This window comes from Malania oleifera, chromosome 12, assembly GCF_029873635.1.
Source record: "Malania oleifera isolate guangnan ecotype guangnan chromosome 12, ASM2987363v1, whole genome shotgun sequence".
In the NCBI taxonomy this organism is placed as follows: Eukaryota; Viridiplantae; Streptophyta; class Magnoliopsida; order Santalales; family Ximeniaceae; genus Malania; species Malania oleifera.
In genome coordinates, this window is record NC_080428.1 from 77,355,386 (window position 1) to 77,368,362 (window position 12,977).

Sequence of the window (12,977 nt, forward strand, 5' to 3'; positions counted from 1 at the left end):
CATCTGCCAAATCCAATGACAGGCTTTGGGATTCCAGGTGAACGTTGGCCTGCAATCTAGAGAAAACTTCCAGTGCTGCCACTGGTCCTCCCTATTTTCATTTTGAAGTACTGACTCTCAGAAGAGTATAGAGCAAAGCATCTCAAATTTTGTACAGCATTGAGCCAGAATTTGTGGATTCCAAGTACTTCTGTACAGCTGCAAGAAAAAGAGATTATGTTTGATAAAGTTTGAAAAATAATGATAGTAAGATTCTTATTACTCTGGTGAAGAATATTTTTACACATCTACTACAAATGTTTGTATGAAAATATATACAAGAATACAAAATTTATTTTAGGAATAAAAGTTAAAAAATAAGTCTAACTGTTATAAAGTTTTAACTCATGATTTGCCCAACTGCTACAAAACTTTAACTCCTAATTTGTCTAACTTTTACACAGTTTTAACTCATGATTTGTGACTGTTACAACCAAATTTTCAATCTAATAATCAGGTTGTATGATCTTGTGCTTGATTTGAGTGTCCTCCTTTATAATGTTCATAACCTTCCATGTCACGTCCCGAACTCGGAAATGGAACCCGAAGGTGAGAATATAATTTAACATGTCCCTATATTTGATAAAACATTCAAAGATACAGGACAATAGATGAGGGTCCGACCCCGTGGGATTCTCAGGTACCCTAAACACATCCAAATACAATCATATACGCAGCGGAAAAAGATCATTTTATATCAACATATACAGTACCATACCAGAATCTATATAAGAGTAGAAACAGGCACTATCAAAACGTACAAATGGGTGTTCAAATACATTTTAAAATGGCAACCCACCAAAATTACAGTCCTAACAGTTACCCAAGCGCTAACCGTAACACACCGACCGCTACGCTCCCTACACCAGGACGTTAGTTCCGGTTACTCGAAATGTAGTAACCGGAAAAAATATATATATAATAATAATAATAATAATAAAATAATAAAATAAAATTAATTAATTAAATTAATAAGTAAAATGAACAGTATGATAAGGAACAAATATATATATATATATAAATATTAAAGCATGTATATATATATATATATATATATGTGTGTGTGTGTGTGTATATATATATATATAAAAGGTATGAAAGCTTCTTAAAGAAGCTTTACTTTACTTTACTTTACTTTACTTAAGGTTTATTATATATATATATTATTAAATTAACACAAGCTTCTTTAAGAAGCTTTGAAGGTAAAATCCAAATTTAATTGGATTTTTGGTGGATGTGAGTTCATTCTCTCTCTCTCTCTCTCTCTCTCTCTCTCTCTCTCTCTCTCTCCTAAGACTCTCTCTCTCTTCGATTCCGGGCTAGTTTTACGCCGGATCGACAAACCGAAGCCACCACGACGCTCCTGGCAAAGTTCTCTACAAGTCTGCCGGAGCGGATCGTCAGGGAAACGAAGTTGGATTTCATCCCAAATCCAAGGTAAGACTTTATATTCAATATTTGGATTTTTGACAGTTGAAGAAAATGATATACGCGTAAAAATACTAAATTTTAATACTGGAAATTTTCAATTCCAGGGTATTGATTGGGAACGTTGGGAATCATCCCTAAGTTGAGGTAAGACTTTTTAAGTCGAATTTGACTTAGTGGTAGTTATAAAAAATGTTGTACGTACGAAAATACTAAACTTTAATTCTGCGAGTTTTCATTTTCAGGATATTGAGTTGAGAACCTTGTGAGTACGGGGAAGATTTTTTTAGGAGCTTTTCAGGAATCAGGTAAGGGAATAAACTAAGCTAGTTTCGTTTTGAGAAAATGTATGTATATATATATAGCATTTGGTTTCAGGAAAAAATAAATATATTTATATATATGATTTATATTTGGAAAATACTGTTTAAATGATGATATGTTGAATACGTAGAAAATTTGTTTAGTGTGGCATGAGTATAAAAATGTTGTGAAATACTTTTTTTTTTTGGGAATGAGGACGATATGGATTTCTATGATGGAAAACCGGCGTACGGGCCAAGATATTTTTATATGTATATGTGATTTACCGGCGTATGGGCCGTGCTATGTGGATGAGATTTGCCGGCGTACGGGCCGTGCTATATGATTTGCCAGCGTACGGGCTGTGCTATGTGATTTGCCGGCGTACGGGCCGTGCTATGTGGTTTGCCAGCGTACGGGCTGTGCTATGTGATTTGTCGGCGTACTGACCGTGCTATGTTAAAATGTGTAATACCGGCGTACGGGCCGATGATTTTCATGATACACGTATATATGTGAAATGATATGATTGATGTGAAAATAAATGATATGAGATATTTATGTATCACGGTTTTAGTATATGTATATGATATCAGAACCTGGTTGGCTTGGTCTAGGCTAGCACTTGCACGGTACCGTTGCTATGTGTCCATGGTCCTCGTGATCATGATATCTGTGTTAACGCCGCTGTACGGAGTGGTGTGAGATTGGATGGTCGATGTGGTTATTTTCAAGAAGTGTGCTGTTATCGCCCCTGGTGTACGGACCAGTCTGGGTAGACCCATCGGACCTACAGACTACTGTTTGATTTGGCAGTGGTCGGCCAACCATTGTCAGGTCCCGCTTTCGGGCCACACAACCCAGTCATGTGGGGGTAATACATAACAACAGTCAGCTAATCTACCAGGATTGTTTTATGTTATTATTAGTGTATGAGATGAGATATGTTTATGAAAATGCAGTATATTCTGCTATGTATTGATATGCATATGTTTTCCCACATTTGATAAACAGTATTGAATATGTTATGTATGGTATATGTAGAACACAGAATACTCATGTTGCCACACACTGGTATTAGTTTATTTCCCTTACTGAGAGGTGTCTCACCCCTAAATCTTATACATTTTTCAAGAGCCCCTGATAGGAGAGCGGGAAAAGCCCCGCTGATCTAGATCAGTTGTTTGCCCTCTTTGGAAGGGTAAGTTTTTGGTAGGGACAGTTAGGTTTTGTGGGGGATTGTCCCTAGATTTCATTTTTGAGATGTATATACTGTGAGATAGTAATTGTAGTGACTCTGGTATGTGTTATGCACATTATGATGAGATGTATATGATTTTATACTTTCTGCTGCGTATGCTTCTGCTGTATGTTTTGTTATATCCCTGGTGCCCACGGACCCAGGTGGATTGTGACCTGCTGAGCTGGGATGTATGATGTGATGATAATTTATTTATATATATAAAAAAAATAAATGTGAAAAAGGAGCAGGTCGTTACAGTTGGTATCAGAGCCTAGGTTGCTAGGTTATGTAGACTTTAGAGTGCAGCAGGAACAATACCAGAGTTTAGGAAATGATTTGAGGTTTTGTTCTACAGTCTAGAAGCAGGACTTCCGTGGTAGTTTCTGTGTTTTTCCTGGGGTGACGATTTCAGGAAAACCATAGTAAGCTATTGTCGGGTTGTGTTCCTAGAATGTAGAACTGGGGATTAACAATGAGTTAGAAATGTTGAGATGAGTGGTGAGGATAGGTGGGTAAATTATGAGGATAGGATTACTGAATTGCAACTGCTATTTTCCAGGATGGATCCAAAAGGAAATAGTGCCCATGCGAGTGGCAGTGATGGAGCAGGACCATCAGGTGCAGCTAGGACCGACTCTGATGCGGTATTACGTAGCGTGGCTCAGCAGGTTATGGCTGAGATTGCTAGGAGCTCGAGGGAGCAGAGTGGTCCATCTACAGGCCATGGGTGCACTATAAAGAAATTTACGAAGATGAATCCTCCGGCATTCTCAGGTGGAGTTGATCCTGTAGCCGCTGAGAACTGGTTGCAGGAGATTGAGAAAATCTTGGCTGTGCTGCAATGTACTGAGGAACAGAAGGTCCTATTTGCCACCTATAAATTGACAGGAGAGGCTGAGAGGTGGTGGACTGCGGTGAGACTATTAGAGCAGCAGAGGGTGACTCCAATAGCTATGACATGGGACCGGTTTAAAGATCTGTTCTTTGACAGATATTTTCCAGCTACTGTGAGGGAGGCTAAGGTAGAAGAGTTCCTGAGTCTGAAGCAGGGACAGCTATCCGTCCAGCAGTATGCAGCACGTTTTATCGAGCTTTCTCGATTCGCCCCATACATTGTTCCTGATGAGGTGAAGAAGGCGAGGCAGTTTGAGAGAGGCTTGAGGCGGAGTATATTTAGGCAGGTGGTGGTGCTGCGGATCCAGGACTTCGCTGAGTTAGTCGATAGGGCGGCCTTGGCAGAGATTGGTGAGCGTCTTGATGCGGATGAGCAGGGACAGAGGAAGAGATCTGCATCTACGAGCTACCAGCAGGGTCACAGGCTGGGTCAGTGGAGGAGAGGTAATCATTGTAGAGGGCGGAGACAGGAGACCGGAGGACGCCAGGTGCAGACAGGGCAGGGTCCTCCAGTTTGTCAGACTTGTGGTAGGAGGCACTGGGGAGAGTGTCGAGCTGGTGGTGTAGTGTGCTACCGCTGCGGTAGATCGGGATATATAGTGCGAGATTGTCCTACCCCGCCAGATGCAGCTCCGGTGTGCTATCGTTGCGGTAGATCGGGGCACATGGTACGAGACTGCCCTACTCCACCAGATGCAGTTCCAGCTCCTAGACCATACCGGGGAGGTTATCAGGCACCACGGGGAGGTCAGCAGAGGAATACGGCTCCAGCCAGGGTGTTTACTTTGACGCCGGGTGAGGCTACGGCATCAGGTGACGTGGTGACAGGTATGGTCATTATGCTTTCTTTTAAAGTTATTGCATTATTTGATTCAGGAGCTACACACTCATTTGTGTCCTTGGGGTGTATTAAATTATGTGAGACTGAAACACAATCATTAGATGTTGAACTGTTGGTATCTACACCGACTGGGTCGGTAGTGAGGTATGGTAGGGTACTCCGCGACTGCCTAGTAAAGATTCAGGGGAAAACATTGTATGCTGATTTGATAGTGTTAGACATGCATGGGTTTGACGTTATATTTGGCATGGATTGGCTAGCAGCTAATTTTGCCAGCATAGATTGTCGTGCACGAGAGGTGATATTTAGACCCCCGGGGGAAGCAGAATTCAAGTTTGTAGGGTCGCATGTACAATCCCCGCCTCAGCTAGTTTCAGCTATTCAGGCCAGGAGACTAATGCTGAGTGGTTGTCAGGGGTTTGTGGTGGTGGTGAAAGAGATGTCAGAGAATGAGTCGAAACTTGCTAGCACGCTTGTAGTGAAGGAGTTTGCAGATGTTTTTCCAGATGAGTTATTAGGCTTGCCACCCGACCGTGAGGTGGATTTCTCTATTGATCTACCTCCCGGTACAGCGCCGATTTCTAAAGTACCTTATCGAATGGCGCCAGTGGAGTTAGCAGAATTGAAGAATCAGTTGCAAGATCTGCTAGATAAGGGCTTCATACGGCCCAGTGTATCTCCGTGGGGAGCTCCAGTTTTATTTGTGAAAAAGAAAGACGGGACTATGAGGATGTGTATAGACTATAGGGAGATAAATAAAGTGACAATCAAGAATATGTATCCTCTACCCCGTATCGATGATTTGTTTGACCAGCTCCAGGGTACACGGGTGTATTCGAAGATTAACCTCAGATCTGGCTACCATCAGGTGAAGGTGAAAGCAGAAGACATCTCAAAGACGGCCTTCAGGACTAGGTATGGGCATTACGAGTTTCTAGTGATGCCGTTTGGTTTGACGAATGCTCCTGCGGTATTTATGGACTTGATGAATAGAGTCTTCCACCAATACCTAGACCAGTTTGTTGTTGTTTTTATTGATGATGTACTGGTCTATTCTAGGAACTATGAGGAGCATAAGACGCACTTGAGGCAAGTTTTGCAGACACTTTGGGAAAAGAAGTTGTACGCCAAGTTCAGTAAATATGAATTTTGGCTGGAGAAGGTCGTGTTCTTGGGGCATGTTGTATCTAGAGGCGGTATTTCGGTGGATCCTAGCAAGATTGAGGCTGTAGTGAATTGGGCTAGACCGAGAAATGTCCAGGAGATCAGGAGTTTCTTGGGGCTAGCAGGCTATTACCGTCGTTTTGTTGAGGGATTCTCAGCTTTGTCAGGACCCTTGACACGACTGACAAGGAAGAATGTTATATTTGAGTGGGACGATAGTTGTGAGCAGAGTTTTCAGGAGCTGAAGCAGAGACTAGTCACAACACCAGTGTTGATCATCCCATGTGGGGGTGAAGGGTATACCATTTACAGTGATGCGTCCTTGAAGGGACTTGGCTGTGTATTAATGCAGCATGGCAGGGTAGTGGCGTATGCATCCAGGCAATTGAAAGAATATGAGAAAAACTACCCTACCCATGATCTTGAGTTGGCTGCAGTGGTACACGCACTGAAGATTTGGAGGCATTACCTGTACGGTGAGCAGTGTGAGATCTTCTCTGACCATAAAAGTTTGAAGTATTTCACTGAATATGAGGCAGAGAAGGTGGTTGGAGCTGATTAAGGATTTTGATTGTACCATCAGTTATCACCTAGGGAAAGCAAACGTGGTAGCTGATGCGTTGAGCAGGAAATCCAGGGAGCCAGTGTTGGCGGCTATGGGGATCCAACATCCGATCATAATGGATCTGGAGAGACTCGGCATAGAGTTGGTGGAGAGTGATCTCCCAGTATGTATTGCCAGCCTAGTGGTACATCATACCCTACAGGAGAGAATTAAAGCTGCCCAAAAGGAAGATCCAGAGCTAGTGAAGGTGATAGATAGAGTACAGAGTGGGCAGGGGGAGGAGTTCTGTATCGCAGATGACGGAGCTTTGCGGTTTCGTTCCAGATTATGTGTTTCTGCCGATACTGAGATCAGGAAGACTATTCTAGAGGAGGCTCACAGATCTTTGTATACAGTTCATCCCGGTATTACAAAGATGTACAGAGATCTGCGAGAGTCATACTGGTGGAGTGCTATGAAGAGAGAGATTGCCGAGTATGTAGCGCAGTGTTTGACGTGCCAGCAGGTAAAGGCTGAGCACCAGAGACCGGCAGGGTAGTTGCAGCCGTTATTCATCCCGGAGTGGAAGTGGGATCACATATCGATGGACTTCGTGTCAGGACTACCAACGACGTTACATGGTCATAATGCCATCTGGGTGATTGTTGATCGATTGACGAAGACTGCCCACTTTATTCCCATCAAGATCAGCTACTCCCTCAACCGTTTAGCGGAGATTTACATTCAGGAGATAGTACGTTCTCATGGGGTGCCTGTATCTATTGTGTCGGATCGAGACCCACGATTCACATCACGATTTTGGAGGACTCTGCAAGAGGCTCTGGGGTCTCAGTTATCGTTTAGTACGGCATTCCATCCTCAGTCAGACGGGCAGACTAAGAGGACGATACAGATATTAGAGGACATGCTCAAAGCGTGTGTACTAGACTTTGGGGGTAGTTGGACTCAGTTCACGCCATTAGTAGAATTTGCGTATAATAACAGTTATCAGTTTAGCATTGGCATGGCACCATTTGAGGCTTTGTACGGTAGGAGATGCCATTCTCCTTTGTTCTAGGATGAAGTGGGTGAGCCGCGAGTAGTGGGGCCAGAGCTGGTTCAGCAGGCATGTGATAAAGTTCGTCTTATCAAGGACAGGATCAGTGCAGCTCAGAGTCGACAGAAGAGTTATGCCGACCATCGCCGCAGGAATTTAAAGTTTGACGTAGGTGATCACGTATTTTTGAACATAGCTCCGATGAAAGGGGTTATGCGATTTGGGAGGAAGGATAAACTTAGTTCTAGGTTTATCGGTCCATTTGAGATTCTAGATAAAGTGGGACCGGTAGCCTACAGGCTAGCTTTGCCACCTGTATTGTCCAGGATTCACAACGTATTTCATGTTGTTATGTTAAGGAAATACGTCCCAGACCCTTCTCATGTCATCAATTATGATGAGTTGGAGCTTAGTGATTCACTGGGATATGAGGAGGTACCAGTACAGATTCTGGATAGGAAAGTGCAAGAGCTACGTAACAGAACGATTCCTCAAGTAAAAGTCTTATGGAGGAATCATGCAGTAGAAAAGGCTTCTTGGGAGTCTGAGGAGCAGATGAAGCAGAGGTATCTGCATTTATTTCAAGAAGTCTGAGTGAATAAATGTAAATAGTTAAGTAGTTTTTTGTTGCAGGTACATGTAATCGTTGAATAGTGTAGTACTTTAGTTTTGAGAGAATGGTTTTATTTTGTATATGTAATCTTCCAAGACTCGAGATGTAACCACGGTTTTCCTCCGCCATAAGTGAGGATAGGTAATAAAATGAGTAAACCCTTTTTCCTGATTAAAGGATGGCGAGTACGGAAACAGTAAATTTCGAGGACGAAATTCTTTTAAGGGGGGAGGAATGTAGTAACCGGAAAAAATATATATATAATAATAATAATAATAATAATAAAATAAAATTAATTAATTAAATTAATAAGTAAAATGAACAGTATGATAAGGAACAAATATATATATATATAAATATTAAAGCATGTATATATATATATATATATATATATATATGTGTGTGTGTGTGTGTGTATATATATATATATATAAAAGGTATGAAAGCTTCTTAAAGAAGCTTTACTTTACTTTACTTTACTTAAGGTTTATTATATATATATATATATTATTAAATTAACACAAGCTTCTTTAAGAAGCTTTGAAGGTAAAATCCAAATTTAATTGGATTTTTGGTGGATGTGAGTTCATTCTCTCTCTCTCTCTCTCTCTCTCTCTCTCTCTCTCTCTCTCTCTCTCCTATGACTCTCTCTCTCTTCGATTTCGGGCTAGTTTTACGCCGGATCGACAAACCGAAGCCACCACGACACTCCTGGCGAAGTTCTCTACAAGTCTGCCGGAGCGGATCGTCAGGGAAACGAAGTTGGATTTCATCCCAAATCCAAGGTAAGGCTTTATATTCAATATTTGGATTTTTGACAGTTGAAGAAAATGATATACGCGTAAAAATACTGAACTTTAATACTGGAAATTTTCAATTCCAGGGTATTGATTGGGAACGTTGGGAATCATCCCTAAGTTGCGGTAAGACTTTTTAAGTCAAATTTGACTTAGTGGTAGTTATAGAAAATGTTGTACGTACGAAAATACTAAACTTTAATTCTGTGAGTTTTCATTTTCAGGGTATTGAGTTGAGAACCTTGTGGGTACGGGGAATATTTTCTTAGGGGCTTTTCAGGAATCAGGTAAGGGAATAAACTAAGCTAGTTTCGTTTTGAGAAAATGTATGTATATATATGTAGCATTTGGTTTCAGGAAAAAATAAATATATTTATATATATGATTTATATTTGGAAAATACTGTTTAAATGATGATATGTTGAATACGTAGAAAATTTGTTTAGTGTGGCATGAGTATAAAAATGTTGTGAAATACTATTTTTTTTTGGGAATGGGGACGATATGGATTTCTATGATGGAAAACCGGCGTACGGGCCAAGATATTTTTATATGTATATGTGATTTGACGGCGTATGGGCCGTGCTATGTGGATGAGATTTGCCGGCGTACGGGCCGTGCTATGTGATTTGCCAGCGTACGGACTGTGCTATGTGATTTGCCGGCGTATGGGCCGTGCTATGTGGTTTGCCAGCGTACGGGCTGTACTATGTGATTTGCCGGCGTACTGACCGTGCTATGTTAAAATGTGTAATACCGGCGTACGGGCCGATGATTTTCATGATACACGTATATATGTGAAATGATATGATTGATGTGAAAATAAATGATATGAGATATTTATGTATCACGGTTTTAGTATATGTATATGATATCAGAACCTGGTTGGCTTGGTCTAAGCTAGCACTTGCACGGTACCGTTGCTATGTGTCCATGGTCCTCGTGATCATGATATCTGTGTTAACGCCGTTGTACGGAGTGGTGTGAGATTGGATGGTCGATGTTGTTATTTTTAAGAAGTGTGCTGTTATCGCCCCTGGTGTACGGACCAGTCTGGGTAGACCCATCGGACCTACAGACTACTGTTTGACTTGACAGTGGTCGGCCAACCATTGTCAGGTCCCGCCTTCGGGCCACACAACCTAGTCATGTGGGGGTAATACATGACAACAGTCAGCTAACCTATCAGGATTGTTTTATGTTATTATTAGTGTATGAGATGAGATATGTTTATGAAAATACAGTATATTCTGCTATGTGTTGATATGCATATGTTTTCCCATATTTGATAAACAATATTGAATATGTTATGTATGGTATATGTAGAACACAGAATACTCATGTTGCCACACACTGGTATTAGTTTATTTCCCTTACTGAGAGGTGTCTCACCCCTAAATCTTATACATTTTTCAAGAGCCCCTGATAGGAGAGCGAGAAAAGCCCCGCTGATCTAGATCAGTTGTTTGCCCTCTTTGGAAGGGTAAGTTTTTGGCAGGGACAGTTAGGTTTTGTGGGGGATTGTCCCTAGATTTCATTTTTAAGATGTATATACTGTGAGATAGTAATTGTAGTGACTCTGGTATGTGTTATGCACATTATGATGAGATGTATATGATTTTATACTTTCTGCTGCGTAGGCTTCTGCTGTATGTTTTTTTATATCCCTGGTGCCCACGGGCCCAGGTGGATTGTGACCTGCTGAGCTGGGATGTATGATGTGATGATAATTGATTTATATATATATATAAAAAATATGTGAAAAAGGAGCAGGTTGTTACATGAAAGACCTGTAAAAATGTACGTATAGCAGGGGTGAGACACCTCTCAGTAAGGAAGAACACAGGTTATATCAGTGTGTGGCATTTGAGTGTTATCATGATGCAACATACACGCAGTTAAATGCAATCCAGTACTAGTTTCCACAATTCATACACGCACACATACACATACACATGATCAGTAATCCTAGTGTCGTCACACCCTTCGGCCCAAAGCCGGTCAGGGACAATCCGATGTTGGCCCATAGCCAACCCGTGAAGCACGGCACCACCGGCACATTACTAGTCCTCGACTCCCATGGCATCGTACTGGCGCTAACTGGTGGATCCACACCCTTCGGCCTGATCTGCCAGAATAGGCTCACGTCCTCGGATATAGAGTCGAACACTCTTGCATACGTGGCAGGTGATAAACACACGCCCTCGGATATAGAGCCGGACACTCTCAGTACCTGGAACAATTTCGGAACCGTGTTCCTACTAGCATTTCAACATATCACACACACATGATGTAACGACCCGAATTTTTAAATGAAATTTAAATAATATAGAGAGAGGGAAATAGAGACAAAAACAGAAGGAGGCCGTAGATTTCGTCGACGAACACAGGGTTTCGTCGACAAAGGCTTAAAGGATTTCGTCGACGAACACAGGGCTTCGTCGACGAAGAAATGCCGAGAGGGGTTTTTAAGTTGACTGAATTTCGTCGACGATGAGTGGATTTCGTCGACGAAATTTGTGAAGGACTCGTCAACGAAGGTCGGGCTCGTCGACGAAATCCCCTATATAAATATGTAAAAACCCAATTTTTAATCACTTTTCATGCTTCTCTCTCTCTCCTCTCTCCCCCCTTCGGCCCTCTCACTCTCTCTCTTCGATTTTGGCCCCACAAGTCGCCGGATCGAAGATTTGAGGCTACCACGACGTTCCTGGCGAAGTTCCCTATGAGTTTGCCGGAGCGGATCGTTAGGAAAACGAAGTTGGAAATCATCCCTGGGTTGAGGTAAGGCTTTTTAAGCCAAATTAGACTTTATGGTAGTTATAAGAATTGATGTACACATGAAAATACTGATGTTTAGTACTGGGGATTTTGAGTTTCAGGGTATTGAGTAGAAAATCCTACGGGGGTCAGGCTAGGAAATTTGAGGGGCTTTCTCAGTGGCCAGGTAAGGGAGTAAACTAAAGCAGTTCTTTTCCATGCAAACTAATATTGATTATGAGTAAATTTATTTTCAGAAAAACATATGATATACCTGTATATTATAGATGAAATATACATTTGGGAAATACTGCTATTATGATGAAACGTATATGTATGTATGAGATGATAGAAAAGCACGATTTTAGAATATGAAGTATGACTTTTAACAGAGCATGTGTAGCATGAATATTATTTTACGTGAAATGAGATATGATATGTATGTTTTTACGTGTAAAACACATTTTTAGGTATTTTGGAAAGACGAGTTATGCTATATTGAGTTTGACGAATATATGATAAATGTCACGACTTGCTCATTTTTCCATATATATTTTTTTATATATATAATATCAATATCACCTATCCCATATTCTAGCTTAGCAGGTCACAATCCACCTGGGCCCGTGGGCACCAGGGATATATCAGAACATAAAGTAGAAGCCCTAGCAGCAGAAAATATACAAACATATACATCTCAATACCATATACCACAATATACCAGAGTTACTACAATCACTGTATTTTCATATATATATATATATCCCAAAAATAAAACCTAGGGACATTTCCCACAAAATCTAACTGTCCCTACAAAACTTACCCTTCAAAAAGGGCAGATAGACCGTACTATATCAGCGGGGCTTTTCCCGCTCTCCTATCCGGGGCTCCTGAAAAGTTAATAAGATTTAAGGGTGAGACACCTCTCAGTAAGGGAAATAAACTAATACTAGTATGTGGAAACAGGAGTAATCTGTGTTCTACATATACCATACATAACATATTCAGTACTGTTTATCAAATCTGGGAAAACTTATATATAAATCAAAACATGGCAGTACATACTGCATTTTCATAACATATCTCATCTCGTATCATAATAATAATAACATAAAAACAATCCTGGTAGGTTAGCTGGCTGTTGTCATATATTACCCCCATATGACTGGGTTGTGTGGCTCGAAGGAGGGACCTAACAATGGTTGGCCGACCACTACCAAGTCAAACAGTAGTCTGTAGGTCCGATGGGTCTACCCAGACTGGTCCGTACACCAGGGGCGATAACAGCACACTT